Source organism: Sminthopsis crassicaudata, chromosome 2, assembly GCF_048593235.1.
Source record: "Sminthopsis crassicaudata isolate SCR6 chromosome 2, ASM4859323v1, whole genome shotgun sequence".
NCBI lineage: Eukaryota > Metazoa > Chordata > Mammalia > Dasyuromorphia > Dasyuridae > Sminthopsis > Sminthopsis crassicaudata.
In genome coordinates, this window is record NC_133618.1 from 506,549,148 (window position 1) to 506,567,582 (window position 18,435).

The following is an 18,435-nucleotide window of genomic DNA, read 5'->3' on the forward strand; positions in this document are numbered from 1 at the left end:
CTTGGCTCTGCCTCCCACATCTTGATGATTCAAAAGTGTTAAGATGGCATATCAACTACCAGTTTGCTCTCTGATGTTTATCTCGTCCCATTTTATTAGAAAAGACCATATATTTATTATAAAAATATGAAATCCCCAATGATCCTAATTTGTATTAATGTGACCAATTATGTGGTAATGTACCTCATACAAAGCACTCAAAGCTTGTATCACATGAAAAAAGTTTAATAATCAACATTGGTTTAAGCTACCTAAAAGTGCTCTAAATATTTCTATCTCCTTTATTTATTATCACAAAGTTGATGACTCATTTCCTCAGTTAAGGTTTTGTCATACACTGAAAATGTAGTTTAAAAATCCAAATTTAGTGGGAATTTCAGAGTCTTTGATGTCCACATACAAACCAACATAAGAATGTCAAGAGTAACACATGTAAAATGTGGCATATTCTAAGGAGACAGTTTAATCCCACTATGTTTTTGCCTAGCTTTCAATCCATGATCATCACTCCTGAAGGCAAATGAATATGGCTTTGGAAACAGACACACTAAAGCATTGTGTTAAATGACTGGATCTACATCGATGACATCATGTTATGTGACTTTATTGAAAAGTACATTAACTAGTTGTTTCATTTAATAAAAACTTTTTTTATACAACATCAAAATGCCATTTGGATTCAATTAGCATACTATTCTTATTGTGCAACAAGAAAGAACAGAGACTAACAGTTTAGAACTTGAATTAGAAGACCTAATTGAGCCAAAGAAGGTAATTTCTCCAGACAAGATATGCCTAGCATAAAGCTATAAAAAAGAAAACTGAGGATTTGTATGCCAGAGGATTGACTAATATCTTCAGTCAAAATCTAATGGGAAGAATATATTTAGAGAAATTAATACTGTGGAACATACACATAGTGCCCAACCTGATTCCCATCCATATGGAGATTCCAAGAACCTATTTCCAGGCATGAGTAAGATATCCTCTTCTATTTCTTGTTAATGTATTACAAGGTGATGAAAATTATTCTGCTGATCCAGAACTGAGTATATATACAGGTTTGAGAGGATGATCTTTCTCCCCTGGTAATTTTAAGTGAGGAAAGAGAACTTATGTAGGCCTTTCAGTTAGGAGCAGAGACTTGTTTCCTTTGTATTTATTTTTTCCCTGATCTTAGGTGAATGAGTGAATGAGACAGATTATGTCCTTGTGAGCTTCAAGAGGAGAGGGGAATTTGGGTGGGAAGAAAATCTCCAGAAAGCAAAGACAATCAATAGCCAATGGCATCAACACAATTGAACAATGGAGAAATTTGTCATCTGGCTGTGCTATGTCCAGAACTTTATAGGAACTCCAGAAGGGGAAAAAAGGAATTTCAAGGCCAAGTCATATTCTCTCCTACCTTTGCAGGTGGAGAGAGAGATGTTTTGTACTAACTGGTTTAAATTTAAGCCTAATATTCCTTGGGATCAAATACATGCAGATGGGAGAATGCATCCCTTGCTTTGGGAAAATATTTTTGTATTCCTGGGCTTTCTATACATTCTCAGTAAATATGTTGTCCAGTTTTCAGTCATATCCAACTCCTCCACTTTTATTGGTAAAAGTACTGGAATGTCTGCCTTTTTTTCTCTAGTTTATTTGACAGATGAGGAAACTGAGGTAAACAGAGTTAAGTGACTTGCCCAGGGTCCCATAGCCAGTAAGTGAGACCAGATTTGAATTCAGGAAAATGATTCTTTCTGATTGAGATCTGGCACTCTATTCACTGTATCACCTAGTTATCCCAATAAATACCTTTGTATAAATATATGTATATCTACCTTAGTAAATATCTTCATGTAAAAATTAATTGATATTAATTAAAGAGATCTTCACTGGTTAATTAAAACTGAGGAGACCTTTTGGGAACTTGAGAGTGATAGAAATAAAATCCTCAATGAGTCAGAGTTACCTCTAGAACTTTGAAGGAAAGGAGTAGTCAAGTAATTGCCTTCTGGGGACCTGCTCCAGGATGAGGATTAAAAGAATGAACTGAGAGTGAGTGCTTTCAAATCCATTATAAATAGAATAGTTAGGACTTATATAGCATTTTAAGGTCTTTGAAGTATTTTACATTCATTATCTTCTTTGATTCTCACAATAGATTGTGCCACTTTCATTATTTTCATTTTACAATTGAGGAAATCAAGACCAAGAAGTTAAATAACTTGCACAAAATCACCAAGATATTCTCAAGTTCTAAGATAGGATTTGAACTCAGGCCTTCATGAGACTAAGTCCACAACTCTATTCACATCACTACCTAGCTGCTACATTTGAATGTCACAATAAGCCTGTGAAGCTGATACAAGTGATATTACAAGTGAGGACTGATATTCTTCAATTTTGCAGTGGAAGAAATTGAGGCTCAGAGAAGTTAAAAACTCTCCTGAAAACATGTAACTACTTATAGCCCAACCCTCAATTTGAATCTGAGTCTTCTTAGCTCCAGAATCAATATTCTACTTTTTTCACTTCTGTTCCCTAGCAGTGAAGGCATTTTAAAAGATTGTTTGATAACTTCCAGTATCTAAAAAAATGCTTAGTATATCATGGATGCTTAGTAAGTGTTTTTAATTTATCATTTGATGTGTTACTTCCATGTGTGTTCTTATGTAGGATTTAAAAAAAAAAAAGGATCCCAGCAAAGATCAAACTCTGAGAAGTTTTTAAATCCCTCAAGACTTGAGAGATCATTACCTAGAGGTCACCTAAAGCAGAAAGGATGTTGAAAAGGAGAGATGAGGGGAGAGAGGCTTCTAGGGCTCCCCTAACCAATGTGCTTGCATATTCAGAGTGAGCTCATTGCAGCCACCATGGTGCTTGCAAGGGGGTTGCCAGTCCCCTAGACATGAAGGAGAGCAATCTGTTTTCACTTAGTTGGGCCTCCTGGGCCAGATGATGTAACTGGAGCTCACCCCTGCGTTAAACTGGCAGGCTGCCTCCAGTGACAGCTCCAACTCTCCAACTGTAAGTTACTGAACTAATGAGAAAGGGGGGGGGGTGCAGGAGAGAAAAAAAGACCAGCAGAAGCAGACCAACTCCCTTGGCCTCCTTAGCATCCCACAGAGTTTTGACTGTTTTAATACCAAAGCAGTGGTCTCATCCAAGAAAGCTTGGCTTGTCTTCCTGAGAGAGAGGGGGAAAATTCAACTGGGATAGGAGTTATGGGGGACCCCCTTTGCCATTCAGCAATGTTAGGTGGGGACTTGGAAATGAAAAACCCATGCATGGCAGGAGAACCTTACTTGGTCAAAGAGAGCAAGTCCATAGTGATTTATGGGTTTAAAACATTCTTTTCTATTATTTTTCTTTCCTTTTTTTTTCTTCCTCTGTTGAAAGAATGTCTCATTCCCCAGCTCCACACAGCCCCCGCCCTCCAAATGGACCATGCTACAGTAGAACTAAGTGTTGTGTCAGCAAGCATGTGTTTCTTGTAACATTGGGCCAGCCGCAGCCCTGTGTAAGGGGAATTGTTTATCCTTTCTGCCTCTTTGGAAGGTTTTCCCCCTTCCTTTTTCCCTCTGCCGTCATAGATCCCTCCCCCAAAGTCTAAGATACCACTTGGCACATGCAATGGGAGCTTTATTTGATGAACCTCATCATCAGATCAATGAGCAGTCTAAGCCAAGGACTAATAATCCCTTATATTTATTTAAGTACTGAATTCCTATCTTTTCAAAGTAGTTTCACTTGGGTTATTATTTGAATTTTGACAGTCCTGGGAAATAGGAAGGATCATTCCTGCTTAATCTGAACGCTCCCCCTTTCTTTGCTTACTATTATCCTCATTTTATAGTTAAAGAAATCAAGGTCCAGAAAAGCGAAATGGCTTACCTCTCATTACACAATCAATAATGGAATAGCTATAATTTAAATCCAGGTTTTCTGACCCCTAATTAAGGGCCTACTTTTTCATTCTGCCTCCCAATCAATTTAAATGTACTTACTATTCCTTCAGGGTACAGTAATTTGAAAGAAATAGAGAGGAAATTTGCTATAATAATTAATTTTTATATAGTGCTCTCAGGTTGGCAAAGCACTTTACTTATATTATCTCATTTGGTAGTTATTTGACTATTATTTTTCCTATTTTATAGATGGAAAACTGAGGCCCCAGGTTACACAATGAACTCATAGCAGACATGGGGCTTGGACCTCAGTCTTCTGACTGCTCCTTTTTCCCCTTCCTGATATTTTCTTCTCCAGATACTTTCACAGATGATTCAACTGAGGCAAAAAGGAGCTAGTAAATGTCTGAAACCAGAATTGAACTCAGGAATCTTTCTGACTTGAGGCTCAGCATTTTATCTACTGTGTTATTAGTTGCTTCAAGTAGATAAAGGGTTTGCCTTAATCATATATGCTAGCTACTATTATAATAATGTTTTAAGATTTAGAAAAACCTTTATAAATATCTCATTTGATAATGTAGTTGGTTATATACAATGCTCATGTCAAGGCATTATTTATAATGCCTTGTATTTCTAATTAGAGAGTTAGAAAATGATCCTTCTAAATCTTTCTTCATACATTTCTTCTGAATCTTACAATCTATTTACTGATGAAAATTTGTCTGGGATGCTAGGTTGCATAGTAGATAGAGTAGACTGTAGACCTAGAGTCAGAAAGACTCCTCCTGAGTTCAAATCTACCCTGAGACATTTACTAGTTCTATGACTCTGGGCAAGTCATTTGACCCTGTTTGCCTCAATTTCTTCACCTGTAAATGAGCAGGAGAAGAAAAGGGGAGAACACATCTTTTCCAAGAATATCCAAAATGGAGTAAAAAAGAATAAGACATGACTGAAATAACTGAACAACAGAAACCATTGAGTTTGCTCCCTACATTTTTTATAGATGAGGCAACTGAGGAATGAAGTACTAGTGTATTCACCCAAGATCACCTTTTTTTGGGTCTAATTTGTTTTATTAGTTTTTTATTTAATATTTTCCCCAATTACATTTAAAACACTTTTTTCACTTATTTTTAAAAAACTTTTGAGTTCCAGATTCTTTCTCACCCCCATCTTTTACCTCCATCTTACCCCCATCTCTAGCCCCCATTAAGAAACCACCTGTCATGAAAAAACATAGATCACCCACCCTACAGAATAAAACAAAACAAAAAACCCTCAAGAAAAATAAAGTTTAAAAAAGAGAAAGATTATGCTTCAATCTGTATTCAGACACAGATTTTTCATCATGAGTCCTTTAGCGTAGTTGTGGATCATTGTACTGCTGAGGATAGCAAGGTCATTTACAGCTGACCATCCCAGAAGATTGCCATTATTTTGTATACAGTACATTTCACTTTGCTTGAATTTATGGAGGACTTTCCAAGTTTTTTTCTGAGAGCATCCTTCTTATCATTTCCCACGGAACAATAATATTTCATCACTAGCACGTAACAATTTATTCAACCATCCCCAAATTGATGGACATTCCGCCAATTTCCATTTCCCCCCTTTTTTCTCTTTCTCCCAACACATTATTTTCTCATCCCTTAATTGAATTTTCTTTTAGATATTATCCCTTCATATTGAACTCACACCTGTGTCCTCAATATATACTCCTTCTAACTGCCATAGTAATAAGAAAGTTCTAATGAGTTACAAATATCATCCTCCTATATAGCAATGTAAACAGATAAACCTTAAGTGCCTTATGATATCTCTTTATTGATTATCTCCTTATACTTCTCCTGAATCCTGTATTTGAAAATCAAATTTCATTTTTTAAAAAATTTATGATAGCTTTTTATTTTTTGAAATACATGCAACAATAGTTTTCAAACTCATCCTTGCAAAACTTTGTTTTCCAAAGTTTTCTCCCTCCCTCTCTACCTCCCATATCCTAGACAGCAAGCAATTCAGTATAGGTTAAATACACTCAATTCTTCTAAACATATTTCCATATTTATTATGCTATGCAAGAAAAGTCACATGAAAAGGGAAAAAATGAGAAAGAAAAACAAACCAAGCAAACAAACAAACAAACAAAAGATGAAAATATCATGCTGTGATCCACACTCAGTCTTCTTGTCCTCTCTGGATGCAGATGACTCTTTCCATGACAAGTCTATTGGAATTGCTTTGAATCATCTTATTGTTCAAAAGCCAAGACCATCACAACTGATCATCACATAATCTTGTTAGATACCATGTTCTTTTGATTCTACTCACCTCACTTAGCATAATTTATTCATTCATTCTTCACTTAATGGGCATCCACTCAGTTTCCAGTTCCTTACCACTACAAAAAGGTCTGCTACAAACATTTTTTTGCACTTGTGGTTCCTTTTCCGTTTTTTATGATCTATAGTATGCTGAATCAAAATGCACAGTTTGATAGCCCTTTGGGCATAGCTTTAAATTGCTCTCCAGAATGGTTGGATCAGTTTCCAGATCACCAATAATTTATTATTATCTCAGTTTTCCCACATCTGCTCCAACACTTATTATTACATTTTCCTTTCATCTTAGCCAATCTAAGAGATGTGAAGTGGTACCTCAGAGTTGTCTTAATTTGCAGAAAATCAAAATTTTCTATTTGGCTCTGAACTTCTCATCATGGATATTTGAATATCCTCTATTTAATTGAATTTCCACTTTTCCCCCTGAAAAATTATACTCAGTTTTGCTGTGTAGGTGATTCTTAGTTGTAATTCTAGCTCCATTGCTCTCCAAAATATTATATTCCAAGCCCTATGATCCTTTTATGTAGAAGCTGCTAAGTCGTGTGTTATCCTGACTGTGGCTCCACTTGTTTCCTTCTGGATGCTTGCAATATTTTCCTCTTGACCTGGAAGTTCCAGAATCCAAGGAATATGGAGTTTTCATTTTGAGATCTTTTTCAGGAGAGGATTGGCAAACACTTTTAATTTCTATTTTTATTCTCTGATTGTAGAATATTGAGACAAATTTCTTTGATAATTTCTTGAAAGATGATATCCAGGCTCTTTTTAGATCATGACATCCAGATAGGTGAATAATTTTTGAATGATCTCTCCTGGATCTATTTTCCAGGTCAGTTGTTTTTCCACTGAGATATTTCACATTTTCCCTATTTTTTTCATTATTTTTGGTTTTGCTTTATTGTATCTTGACTTCTCATAAAGTCATTAGCTTCCATTTGTTCAATTCCAATTTTTAAGGAATTATTTTCCTCAGTGAATTTTTGTACTCCCTTTCTTCTTTGGCTAGTTTTGTTTTTTAAGGCATTCTTCTCCTCATTAGCTTTTTGTACATCCTTTTGCACCACTCTCAATTTTTTCCTAATTTTTCCTCTATCTCTTTTGATTTTCAAAATGCTTTTCCAGCTTTTTCATGGCCTGAATTTAACTTTTTTTTTTTTTTGAGGCATTAGATGTAGGAGCTTTGACTTTGTTATCTTCTTCTGAGCATGTGTTTTGATCTTTTTTGTCACCATAGTAAATTTCAGTTGTCAGAAACTTTTTCTATTGTTTGCTCTTTTTTTCCAGCCTGTTCCTTGATTTTTGACTCTTTGTTAAAGTAGAGCTCCATTTCTAGAATGGAGGATGCACCGTTCCAAGCTTCAGGAGTTTTGTGCAACTATTTTCAGAGATCCTTCTAGGAACCTGACCACATTTTCTCTTTTTCGCCCTGGAGCTGTTAGGAATGTCTCTGCCCCATGGTAGCTATGTTAAAGCAACAGAGTCCTTCTTCACTGAGACTTTAATAAAGAAACCTTCTGTGAGCAAAGGCCCAGAAAACTGCCACTGCCACTGCCACCACAACACACCTATTCTTGGTTTGCAGATTTCCCAAGTCCCTTCCACCCTACTGCAAACCTTTCTGCTTACCTTTCAAGTTGTCCTTGGTGTCCTTGGGCTGAATGGTCTAGAAACCACCAGTACTGCTGCTGATTCAGAGACCTGTCCTGCTTTACTAGCGTGGGGCTTGAAGTTGTGCAAGTGCAACTGACAGGGATGAATCCTGAAAAATGATGGAGTTGAACTCTAAAACTCTCCTCTGAAGGAGACCCACCCTTCAGGGCAGTTAAGTGGTTTTATTCTGTTGGAAATCTTGGCTGCACCCTCTATTATAGAGTTGAAGATTAGCCCAGGACCACTCCCAATAGCTCAAACTTAAGTGGTCTCATTCAGTTGGAGATCTGGGCCTAATATTCTAATTGGGTGGCTTGAAATTCCAAGATAATTATTCTCTTTTCTACTTGAAGGCTTGGGGGCATTGACAACATTGAGGGATTCTCATTCAATTTTGACTGCTATAAAGGACAATTCTGAACTCCAAATCTCTACAGAAGTCCAAAGTAGGATTATGCTTTGTCAAGGGACCTCTGTTCTTAGTAAAGTTGCCTGCCAGGACTCTTGCCCTCTGTGAAAATACCCTCTTCTCAGTGGTAACTTTTATTTCCCTAACAGGACTCTTGCCACTAAGAAATCTATCTTCATAGCAAAGCTGGCTTCTCAGTGTCAATAAAAATCCCTTTTGCCATTCAGACTTTTCAGGTTTGTGAATTCTTTCACATTGGACCTGTATGCCAACCAGAGGGGATTCTCACCTCAATTCTGTACCACTAGACCTGCATCACAACCTGTGCTGGGATTGTGTACTAGACTCTCACCTTTGTGTCACAGACCTTTTATGCTGATCTTCTAAGTTGTCTTCAGCTGAAAAATGTTATATTCTGTCTTTTTTGGTGTTCTGACACTCTAAAATTTGTTAACGGAATTTGGAGCTGTTTGGGGGAGAGATTGGGTTTGTTCTTTCTTTTATACTGCCATCTTGGCTCTGCTTCCCCAAGATGCTTGTTTAAAAAAAGTATCTGATGTAGAATGTGAATCTAGCTCTTCCAGACTTTGAGCCTCCTATGCTTTTCTATCTATTGAAATTTCAGCACATTTGGGAAGGGTTCTATTTGTTAGGAGTTTCCCATTACACCAAGCTTGAATTAGCTTCTGCAGCTTCTACTCATAACTTCTTAGGTTCCTCACTCATAAGTTCTTCACTCTTAGCTACTGCTTATACCTTGTTTTCTTTCCCCTAGCTACATGTAAAACATCTATTTTTTTTTTAGTTATACATGTGTATTCTTTTTTTTTTTTTTTACATATTTTCATATGAATCTTATTGGGAAAGAAAAATCAGAACAAAAGGAAAAGCCACAAGGAAAAAAAACCCCAAAAAGGTGATCATAAAATATGTTAATCTCTATTCACTCTCCATAGTTCTCTTTTTGGATGCAGGTAGTGTTTTCTTTAATATCTGGAGTCTTCTCTGTGTCTGTGTCTGAAACTGAGACTGAGCATACTGAACATGTGCCAACTGTAGAACCATTACATCACCATACGAAATACTAAGTATATGTGAACCAGAGAACCATCATCTCATCAATATCACTGAGTTAACACCTTGCTGTAAGAATCTTTGCTTCAAGTATACTTTTCTCAAAGTTCTCCAATACCTGCGGTCCTTTACAATTTTCCATCCAAAGTTTATTGGAATTGCCTTGGATCACTGAACTGCTGGGAAGAATCAAGTCCATTATAATTGATAATCACACAATCTTGCTATTGCTATGTACAATGTTTTCCTAGTTCTGCTTGCTTCATTCAGCTTCAGTTCATGTAAATCTTTCTAGGTCTTTCTAAAATCAGCCTGTTTATCAGCTTTTTATTAAACAATAATATTTTATTACTTTCAGATACCATGACTTATTCAGCCATTCCCAAATAGATGGGCATCTATCTACTTATGCTTGCTGCAACCAAACAGAACAAAGTTCATCCCTAGTCTATCTGATGAATTCTTCTTCTACTTTCAATACTTAGAGATGATTCATTATATCTAACCTATAAGTTTTCTTGAGAATAAATTTTCTTAGTTCTTCTAAATGATACTTATGTGACACAGCCCCTGGTCCTCTCAATCTATCAATCAACAAGATTTATTAAACATTTACTAATAATAATGGAGTTGTTATTGAGTATTTTTTCCATTGTGTCTGACCTTTGAAAATCCCATTTGGGATTTTCTTGGCAAAAATAATGGAATGGTTTACCATTTGTTTCTTCAGTTCATTTTATAGTTGAGGAAACTGAAGCAAACAGGATTAAATAAATTGCTTAGGATCATACAGCTAGTAAGTGTCTGAGGCTGGATTTGAACTTACAAAGATGTCTTCTTAACTCCAAGCCCGGGAATCTATTCAGTACATCACTTAGCTGCCCACTGATAATAATAGTAGCTAACAATTATATAACACTTTAAGGACTGGAAAACACTTTTCAAATTTAATCCTCACAACAAAAATCCTTAGAGTTATTATTATGATATTAATTTTACTGATGAAGAAATTGAGAAAGGGAGAAATTTAAGTGACTTTCCTAGAGATACACTGTTAATGTCTATGGCCAGATGTGATTACAAATTTTTCTAATTTCAAATCCAGTAGTCTATCTATTGCACAACTTTATTATACTCTTAAGTTTTGTGCTTTTCACATGGGATACAAAGTAAGACAAATATAGTTCCTGTTCTCAAGGAAATTATATTCAAATGAAGGAGACAAGTAAATAATTAGGTACATACAAGGTATGCATACTATAGATGGGGAAAGGGAATAAGCATTTATTAAGTGCCTACTATGTGTCAGATCCAATATGGAGAACTCTTCAATAAACTCCTTTGATGTTTATAACAAGCATGTGAGGGAGGCACTATCAGTGTTCCCATTTTAGAGTTGACAAAACTGAGACTCAGAAAAATTAAGTGACTTGCCTAGGATCACATAACTTGTAAGTATCTGAGGTTGGATCAGAGTGAAGGTTTTTTTGTATACCAATCCCTGCACTCTATTCACAATATCATCTAGCTTAAAAATGAAAAATATCCCAGAAAAAAAGGATAGAAAAAGCCCAGAAAGGTTCCTTACAGAAGGCGGTATTTAAGTTTAGAGATGAAAGATTAGAACAGAATAGGGATAGAGATCTGACAGAATAATAGCGTAGGGATAGGAATTGCTTTTCCTTCAGTCTCTTGAGGAGAGACATTGACATTATGATGGCGATGTCCTGTCTTGTACATGAATTGGATGAGTGGGGAAGAGTTATGCAAAGTCTTTTAACTTCACTTTCTCCTCAAGAGTCTTGAGAGTTCAATGGCAAAATAAAGGTCAAGACTGACCAATACAGAAAACAGTAGCTATTTACACTCATTCTAAGCCAACAAAACCTAAACAATGAGCCACATAGACCTGGATTGGGGTTATTAATGGCCATTCAATAAAAGCTAGAGTGATTTAGGTTTTAAGGTGGAGTCAAGTAACTCCATTTAAAACAAAATGGAATTTAAAACACCTATTTTTTCATAGTTATATTCAAGAAATCAAAAATGAAAACCACTCAGGACAAAAAGTAGATTATCTCAACTTTTTGAAAAAACTAATAAAAATAAATGAATGAATGAAGAAAGAAAGATAAAAGAAGATAAAGAACAAGAAGAAGAAAGAGGAGGAAGAGAAAAAAAAGAGAAGGAAGGGGAAGAGGAGAAGGAAGAAGAGGAGAAGGAGGATGAAGAGGAAGAGAGCAAGAAGAAATAGCAGCATTCTTCAACTTCTGCTTGAATTGGCAGATTAGGTCCCCATAGGGCAGTGTCTATTACTCTCAGATAACCTGGTAAAGATAGATAATACAAAACGTTCTTCTAAGAGCCGATTTCGCTCTTTACTATCAATACAATCTCCATGCAAGGAATAGATGTGTTGCCATTTTCAAAGAGTAGCAAGTATTCTATTATGAGTTGATGGTAGAGAGTACATGGATATCAGAAAACTATAAAAAATGAGAAAAGTAGGAAGGGGCTAGGTCATACTGAGCTCATGTTCATTGTTCTTCTTGGGACCAGAAGATCAGTGAGTAACGGTACTTTGATGGGGAGGATACCTGTTTTAGAGGTAATGCTCTCATTGCATGAGCCCTTTTTAAGATGGGAGCTAAGACCAAAGTTAAGAAATGCTTCTGAGTTTTGCAGTCCAGAGGAATGTGAGTAGGCTCAGTTACTCTTGAGTAATGTTACAGGTACATTTCAAGTATTTAGTGTTTAGATTCTGTCATTCCTTAAGATGTGGCCCAATCTATCTCTTCTAGAAGAAGGCCTTCTTGACTCCTCTAATTCACTCTGATTTCTACCTTATCTGAACTCCTAAAGTTCATATCATCTGACAGAAGCCAGAGCCTGGTCATAAACAATATCTTAGTGAATGTTGTTCCTTTCCTGAGACAAGTTTCCTGGGACTCTGGTCCTACTCCTTTCTCCAGCACAGGGCTGATTATAGATTTACATAGATTTACAGCTAGGAGGAACTTCAGAGAGCATTTTGAACAACTCCCTCATTTTACATATGAAAAATTGGAGTCCTATAAAGATTAAATGACTTGCTAAGACCATACAGTTTGTATATAATGGAGCTAAGATTTTAGAATCAGTGAATGTAGAATCAGAATTGGTGAGCCTAAGTAGCATAAATCAAGCTTTTAACTCAGGGCAACAAGTATTAACTGTGCAGAGCAATGTAAGAGATAACAGGCAAAGGTAAGAAATTTAAGTAAATTACAGTTCCTATGCTAATATAGTTTAATGTTTTAAGGGGAATAGAAGATGCACACAGATAACTGTAACAGAAAATAGCCCCTGATGAGTATGTTAGAAAAATACAACCTTAAAGTGGAAATGGAAAAGTGGGGTGTAGGGGAGGAGGAGTGGTTAAAAGGCTTATTGTGAATATAATTCTCAGGGTAGCTATGTGGCAGAGTGGCTAGAGAACCAAATTTAGAGTAAAGAAAACTTCCCTGGGCAAGTCACTTAATCCTGTTTGCCTCCGTTTCCTCAGCTAGAGCTAGAGATGGAAATGGCAAATCACTCCTCGGTCTTTGCCAAGAAAATTCCAAACAGGGTCACAAAGACACAACTGAACTGACTAAACAACAAATATAATTCAGTCCTGGATATTTAGTAATGGAGATCTAACCCTAAGGAAGCACCTTTTAATCAGAACTTTGTCTGTCCATTTAGATATTTAAGCCAATATATCCACTTCATGTATAGAATGTAAATGATGGTACCACATAATGTTAAACTTTGAAGAGACCAAAAAGCATGGGATATTAAAACAAAGAACAAAATATTAGAACTGGAAGGAATTTTAGAGGTCCTTAAGAAAGAAGTGACTTGCCTGAACTTGGTTACAGAGTTAGGACTTAATTGGGGAGAGACCTCCTCCTCTCTCAGGCTCTCCCTATTCCATTGTGCTGCTGTAGCCTCTGGCAGCTGAGTCAGTCCAAAATGTTCTAATTATTTAAGCCAGCTGTTCTGCATCTGGCCTGGGTCTACTGTCACCTTCTAGCAACAGATCTGATGTTTATGGCTTTGCTGGTCTCACTATGGCAATGCCCTCCAAGGTCAGTCGTGGGGGATGGTACTATGTGGTTTCCCAGACTGGTACTGCAGAAAAAGAAGAACCATGACTGATACTGAAACAGCTTTCTAGATCACTTAGAGAGAACTGTGGCCTGGATAGGAAAGGGTTAAGCAATGGCTAGATTTAGTCATAGAAATGGAAGGCTTTTAAAATCACCCCAAGTTTGTAAAAGGAGGGACTTTTAATTGGCAAAGGCTAAAGCTTCTTTATGAGCTTTCAGTCTTCTGAAGTTGAAGTATTACCCAACTAAATCGCCCAAGAATGAGTATTTTCCCCACCCCCTCACTTTGCAGGGCTGTGCATATTTCTAACCTTGTAACACAGAGATAGGAATGTAATGCATGAAAGAGATTTTCCATTTGTCCCTCTTTAAAGGGAGTATCCCTTCAAAAAAAAAAAAAGGAAATAAAATTTATCACTGTATTTCATTTGATCTCATAGAAACATACAAGATACTTCCAGGGCTTATACAAATGGAAAAGAACTTAAGTGCTTACAATGTGTCAAACACTGTACAAAATGCTGGGAATATGAATAGAAGTTTTGAAATATTTCTTGCTATCAAAGAGCTCACCTTGTAATGGAGGATACAGTACATATGGGAGAATTTAGGAAAGGTCTGGTGGACCTTGCTGTGGTATAACTGAAGAGCTATGGTCATATCCCAGGAAACTTTATGTTATACTTTTGGAAACAAAATATCTTCTTAGTGTCTGGGTGGGAACGATTGAGAGTTTGGACTTAGTAGAGAGACAGAGACAGAGAACTTTTGATCTAGCCTTGAAAAATGGTTAGGATCTCAATCAGTAGAAAAGGTTAAAAAGATGGGCATTTCAAGCTGAAGGAAGTTATGAGCAAAGGCATGGAGTTGGGAAGGTGGAGGGAAAATGGGAGAAAATGAATAAAAACTAGTTTGGAATCTTGAATGTCCTTTGAAAGGTTTGGAATCAATTCCCTGAGCAATGGGGAGCCTTCAAGAATTTGTGAGTGTGCAATTGGTTTTAGGTGAGAAACCTGAAATTGACCTTAAAAATGAGCAGCCAGTGTTTCCTGCTTGTCACTGCAGGGTAAAAATAGCAAACAAGGATGAAGTTATAATTTCAGAATGTCCCCCAATAAGTTTCCCTTAATGTTTCTTGAAATGTCAGTGGATCTAAGCCTGAATTTTATAGCTTCCTTGTTTCTATAGCAACCTCATCTTCTGATTCAAAAGAACTACCCCAGTACTCTCTGCAGGTCTTTGATGGAACAGGCTTTTTTCTCTGGATCCTCCCTCCATTTGTGAACTCTCTTAATTCTCATCTATAATGCCTTCTCTGGATTTTTAACTTAGTAGGAAAACATGAGATACCTAGAAGAAGGACCACTTTTGTGATCACATAGGATCAAAATGAGAAATACTTCTAAAGATTCTTCAATCAGAAGAGTGGTGTTTCTAAGTGCTGAGGATGTTTTTAAGGGCAGAAGGACTCAGACTAGAAATTAGGTGACATTTGTGTTTAGTATGCCTTCCCTTTCTTGTTTTGGTGTATGTCATCACCTCTTACCTAATGCCACATGCTAGCCTTTCTCCTGTCTTAAGTGCAACTCAAATGATTATTAATTGTTTTTTCTTTCTATCTTCCTCTATTAAAATGAAATTATAGAATTACATACCAATAAAAGACCTTAGGAATCATGGTAACACATACTTAAAACTGGAAAGACTCTTTGTTCCCATCCGCTGCATGTGTGAAAATTCTGTGATGCTAACTTTCTTGAGGAGAAGATTGTTTATTTCAACAATTATGGTGACTGCATACATATGACAGCAGACACATGTATTGCCCATGTGAATTTAATCCTAGATCTTAAGTCCTCAGCTTCTGTTTTGTATTTCTTGTCCTGAGCATAGGTGACTAAATATTGATTCTGAGATGCATGTTTCAAGACTTTAAGGCAACTTCATGAGTTGAATAATCTGAGTCATATCTGACTAGAAGCAAGAATAGTTTTCTTCAATCATACTATACCCTTCTTGAAGAGGATTATTATCAGCCCTAAACTGCTCGAAAGTATGCTTCTCAAGGGAGTTATTCTAACAGAGCAGAAGCAATGTAAAAGTGACATTTATTAAGCACCCACTATATGCAGGGTCTTGTGTTTAGTGTTGGAGATACAATGATTCTATCAATGTGTCAATTGTATGAATTTTATCAATGATCTTATATTCAAGTCTGATAAGGTAAGGGAACACATATACAAATAAGTATAAAACAAGGTTAAATGATCAATGTATATTGAATTGAATTGAATTTCAGAGGATGTAGGTGAAAGTCCTTCTCATGTTTTAGTATTTATAGATCAGATCTAAAACTATATGCTAAATGTTTTACAAATCATAAAATGATATATAAATCCTAGGTATTATTAAATTAAGTATCAACATCTCATTTTACGTTTTAAATCTTTCTCAGTGTATCTATAGGTTTTTTGAATTGTATATAGAGTGTGTGTGCATGTATGAATGTGTGTATAATACATAACTGTCACAAACCTAAAAATATCTAGAAGAGATCCTTGATATAATCTAATCTGATCATTTCATTTTACGGATATGAAAAGTGAAACTACAGAGGTCAAGTAGAAAAAAATCTCAGTTTAACAAAACCAGAATTTGACCCCAGGTCCTTTGGAAAACTTCCAGTATTGGAGAATATACTTCCCTTTAAATCAGTTCATTCTATTTATGGATAATTAATCAAAAGTTAAATGGATAATTAATCAAAGTTAAATCTATGTACCTTCCACCCAGTGTTCTTAATTCTATTTTCTGGATCTAACCAGAACTCTCTTAGAGGAGATTCTAATAAGTGGAAACTAGTCTGTCACTACATAAATCTCTTTAAAGAAAGCTTTCAAATCCCTGTTTCTTTTTTCCCTCCAAATATTCTCTTCTCAAAGTTAGAAGGCATAGAGGATAATCAAGACAAATCACTCAGCATGCTTTTGACTCAGATTTCTTAATTATAACATGGAGATAATGCCTACTTTGTATGGTTGTTGTGAAGATCAAATGAGATAAACATATATAAAGTTCTTTGCAAATCTTAAAGCACTATGTCAGTGATAGTTATTGCTATTATTGTTTTGTTTTTATTATTATCTATTCTTTAATGGAATTATTTCTAGCCCCTTCACCTTCTTTGTCACCCTCCTTGACGATCACTGAAATTTAGAGTTTCCGTGTTCTTGTTTTACTTTTCTTTGTGCTTTCTGGGAATAACAATGAGCTAATATGACAAATTAAAATGTGTACTAATAGGATAGGAAGTGAGAAAATGATGTTCAGCCTCCTCCCTTCTCTGCCTTCTATCAATGTATCATATTCTGTCTCTCTGTACTGAGAGGCAGACTAGGAAAGACTCTTAATGCATTCCTTAAGCTCATTCTTTGAGATTAAAGAAGTAGTTTATATTTCTCTGTGAAATTGTTCTTCCACTTCTTGGAATTCTTCTACTTTGCACCTCTTTTTTTCATTCATTCATTTATTTTCTTTCTTTCTTTTTTCCTAAGGTAGTCTAAGGGCAGCTAGGTAGTACAGTAGATAGAGCACTGGCCCTGGAATCAGGAGGACCAGAGTTGAAATTTATCTTCAGACAATTCCTAGTTGTGTGACCCTGATCAAATCACTTAATCCTGTTTGTCTCAGTTCCTCATTTGGAAAAATGAGCTGGAGAGGGAAATGGTAAACTATTACAGTATCTGTGGCAAGAACTCCCCCTCCCATGAGGTCACAAAGAATCAGATATGATTGAATTAACTTGACAATGATAAAGTAATCTATGTAGAGGAGAATAGAATATCTCCTATATTCCCCACCAAACGGAGACCTTCTTGAGGGCTGGGAACACATTTTATGTGTCCTTAGATTTTCTTAGTGCCTTTCCTCTAAATCTCCTTTGTTGCAGAGATTCCTGAGGTTGGACTAGCTGACCCCTGAGGTCCCTACCACCTCTGAACTCAATTCAATTCAATAAACATTGATTATTTTACCTTGTTCTATAATTATATGTATGTGCTTTCCATTCCCCTAGTAGACTTCAAAGTAGTAACCATACTTGTCTTTCATCCTTGTATTTCTAACATCTAATACAAGGCCCTGCATATAGTAGGTGCTTAATAAATGTTTAAATCAAATCCGGATCTCTACTCAGTATCTAGCAATGGTTTTGCTCAATATATTTTGAATGAATGAGCAAATGGATAATTATTCATACTCTTTTCAGCAATAAACTCTTCCAGACTGGAGGGGAATATATCTGGGGAATCTGGTGGTGAACATGTCCTGTTTGCCCTTTTGCTCTTGAAGGAACAGACAGAGATGAGAAATGGCGATCATCTGTTGATCTAGAAACCTTGTCTTACTGGGATGTGACCACCCTATTTTGGAATCGTATTAACCTTATCTCAACTTTTATTTGTGGCATGTAGACCAGTCTTCTTTCACTTGAAAAATTCAAACCATGAGGCTTCCTTAACTGGATGGAATTTCTATTTTTCATAGGTAGAAAATACAGAACAGAGACACAGACTCAGAAAGTAGACAGGTGATAACTTATGGTGAAAAAACTGCTAGGCTAGTAGGGGAGCAAATTCATTTTTGGATCCGAATTATCCAGATGGCTATTAGGCTCATGTTTACCAGATAATCATCAGCCCTTTGCTCTATGCTAGGAAGATCTGGGCTCAGAAATCCTATACTCTGGCTTTACTTCTTGCCTAAAGGTGCCAGAAAGACATGGATTCTTAGTATTCTAATAGAAGCCTGGTGGGCTGGGAGCTAGACCAAAAAAATCTTTTTAATATCTCTAGTTGCTTTGCTCCACCTTAATGAAGAACAATCCCTTAGGTGATGATAATGTTTGAATGGGGTATTTGATTTTA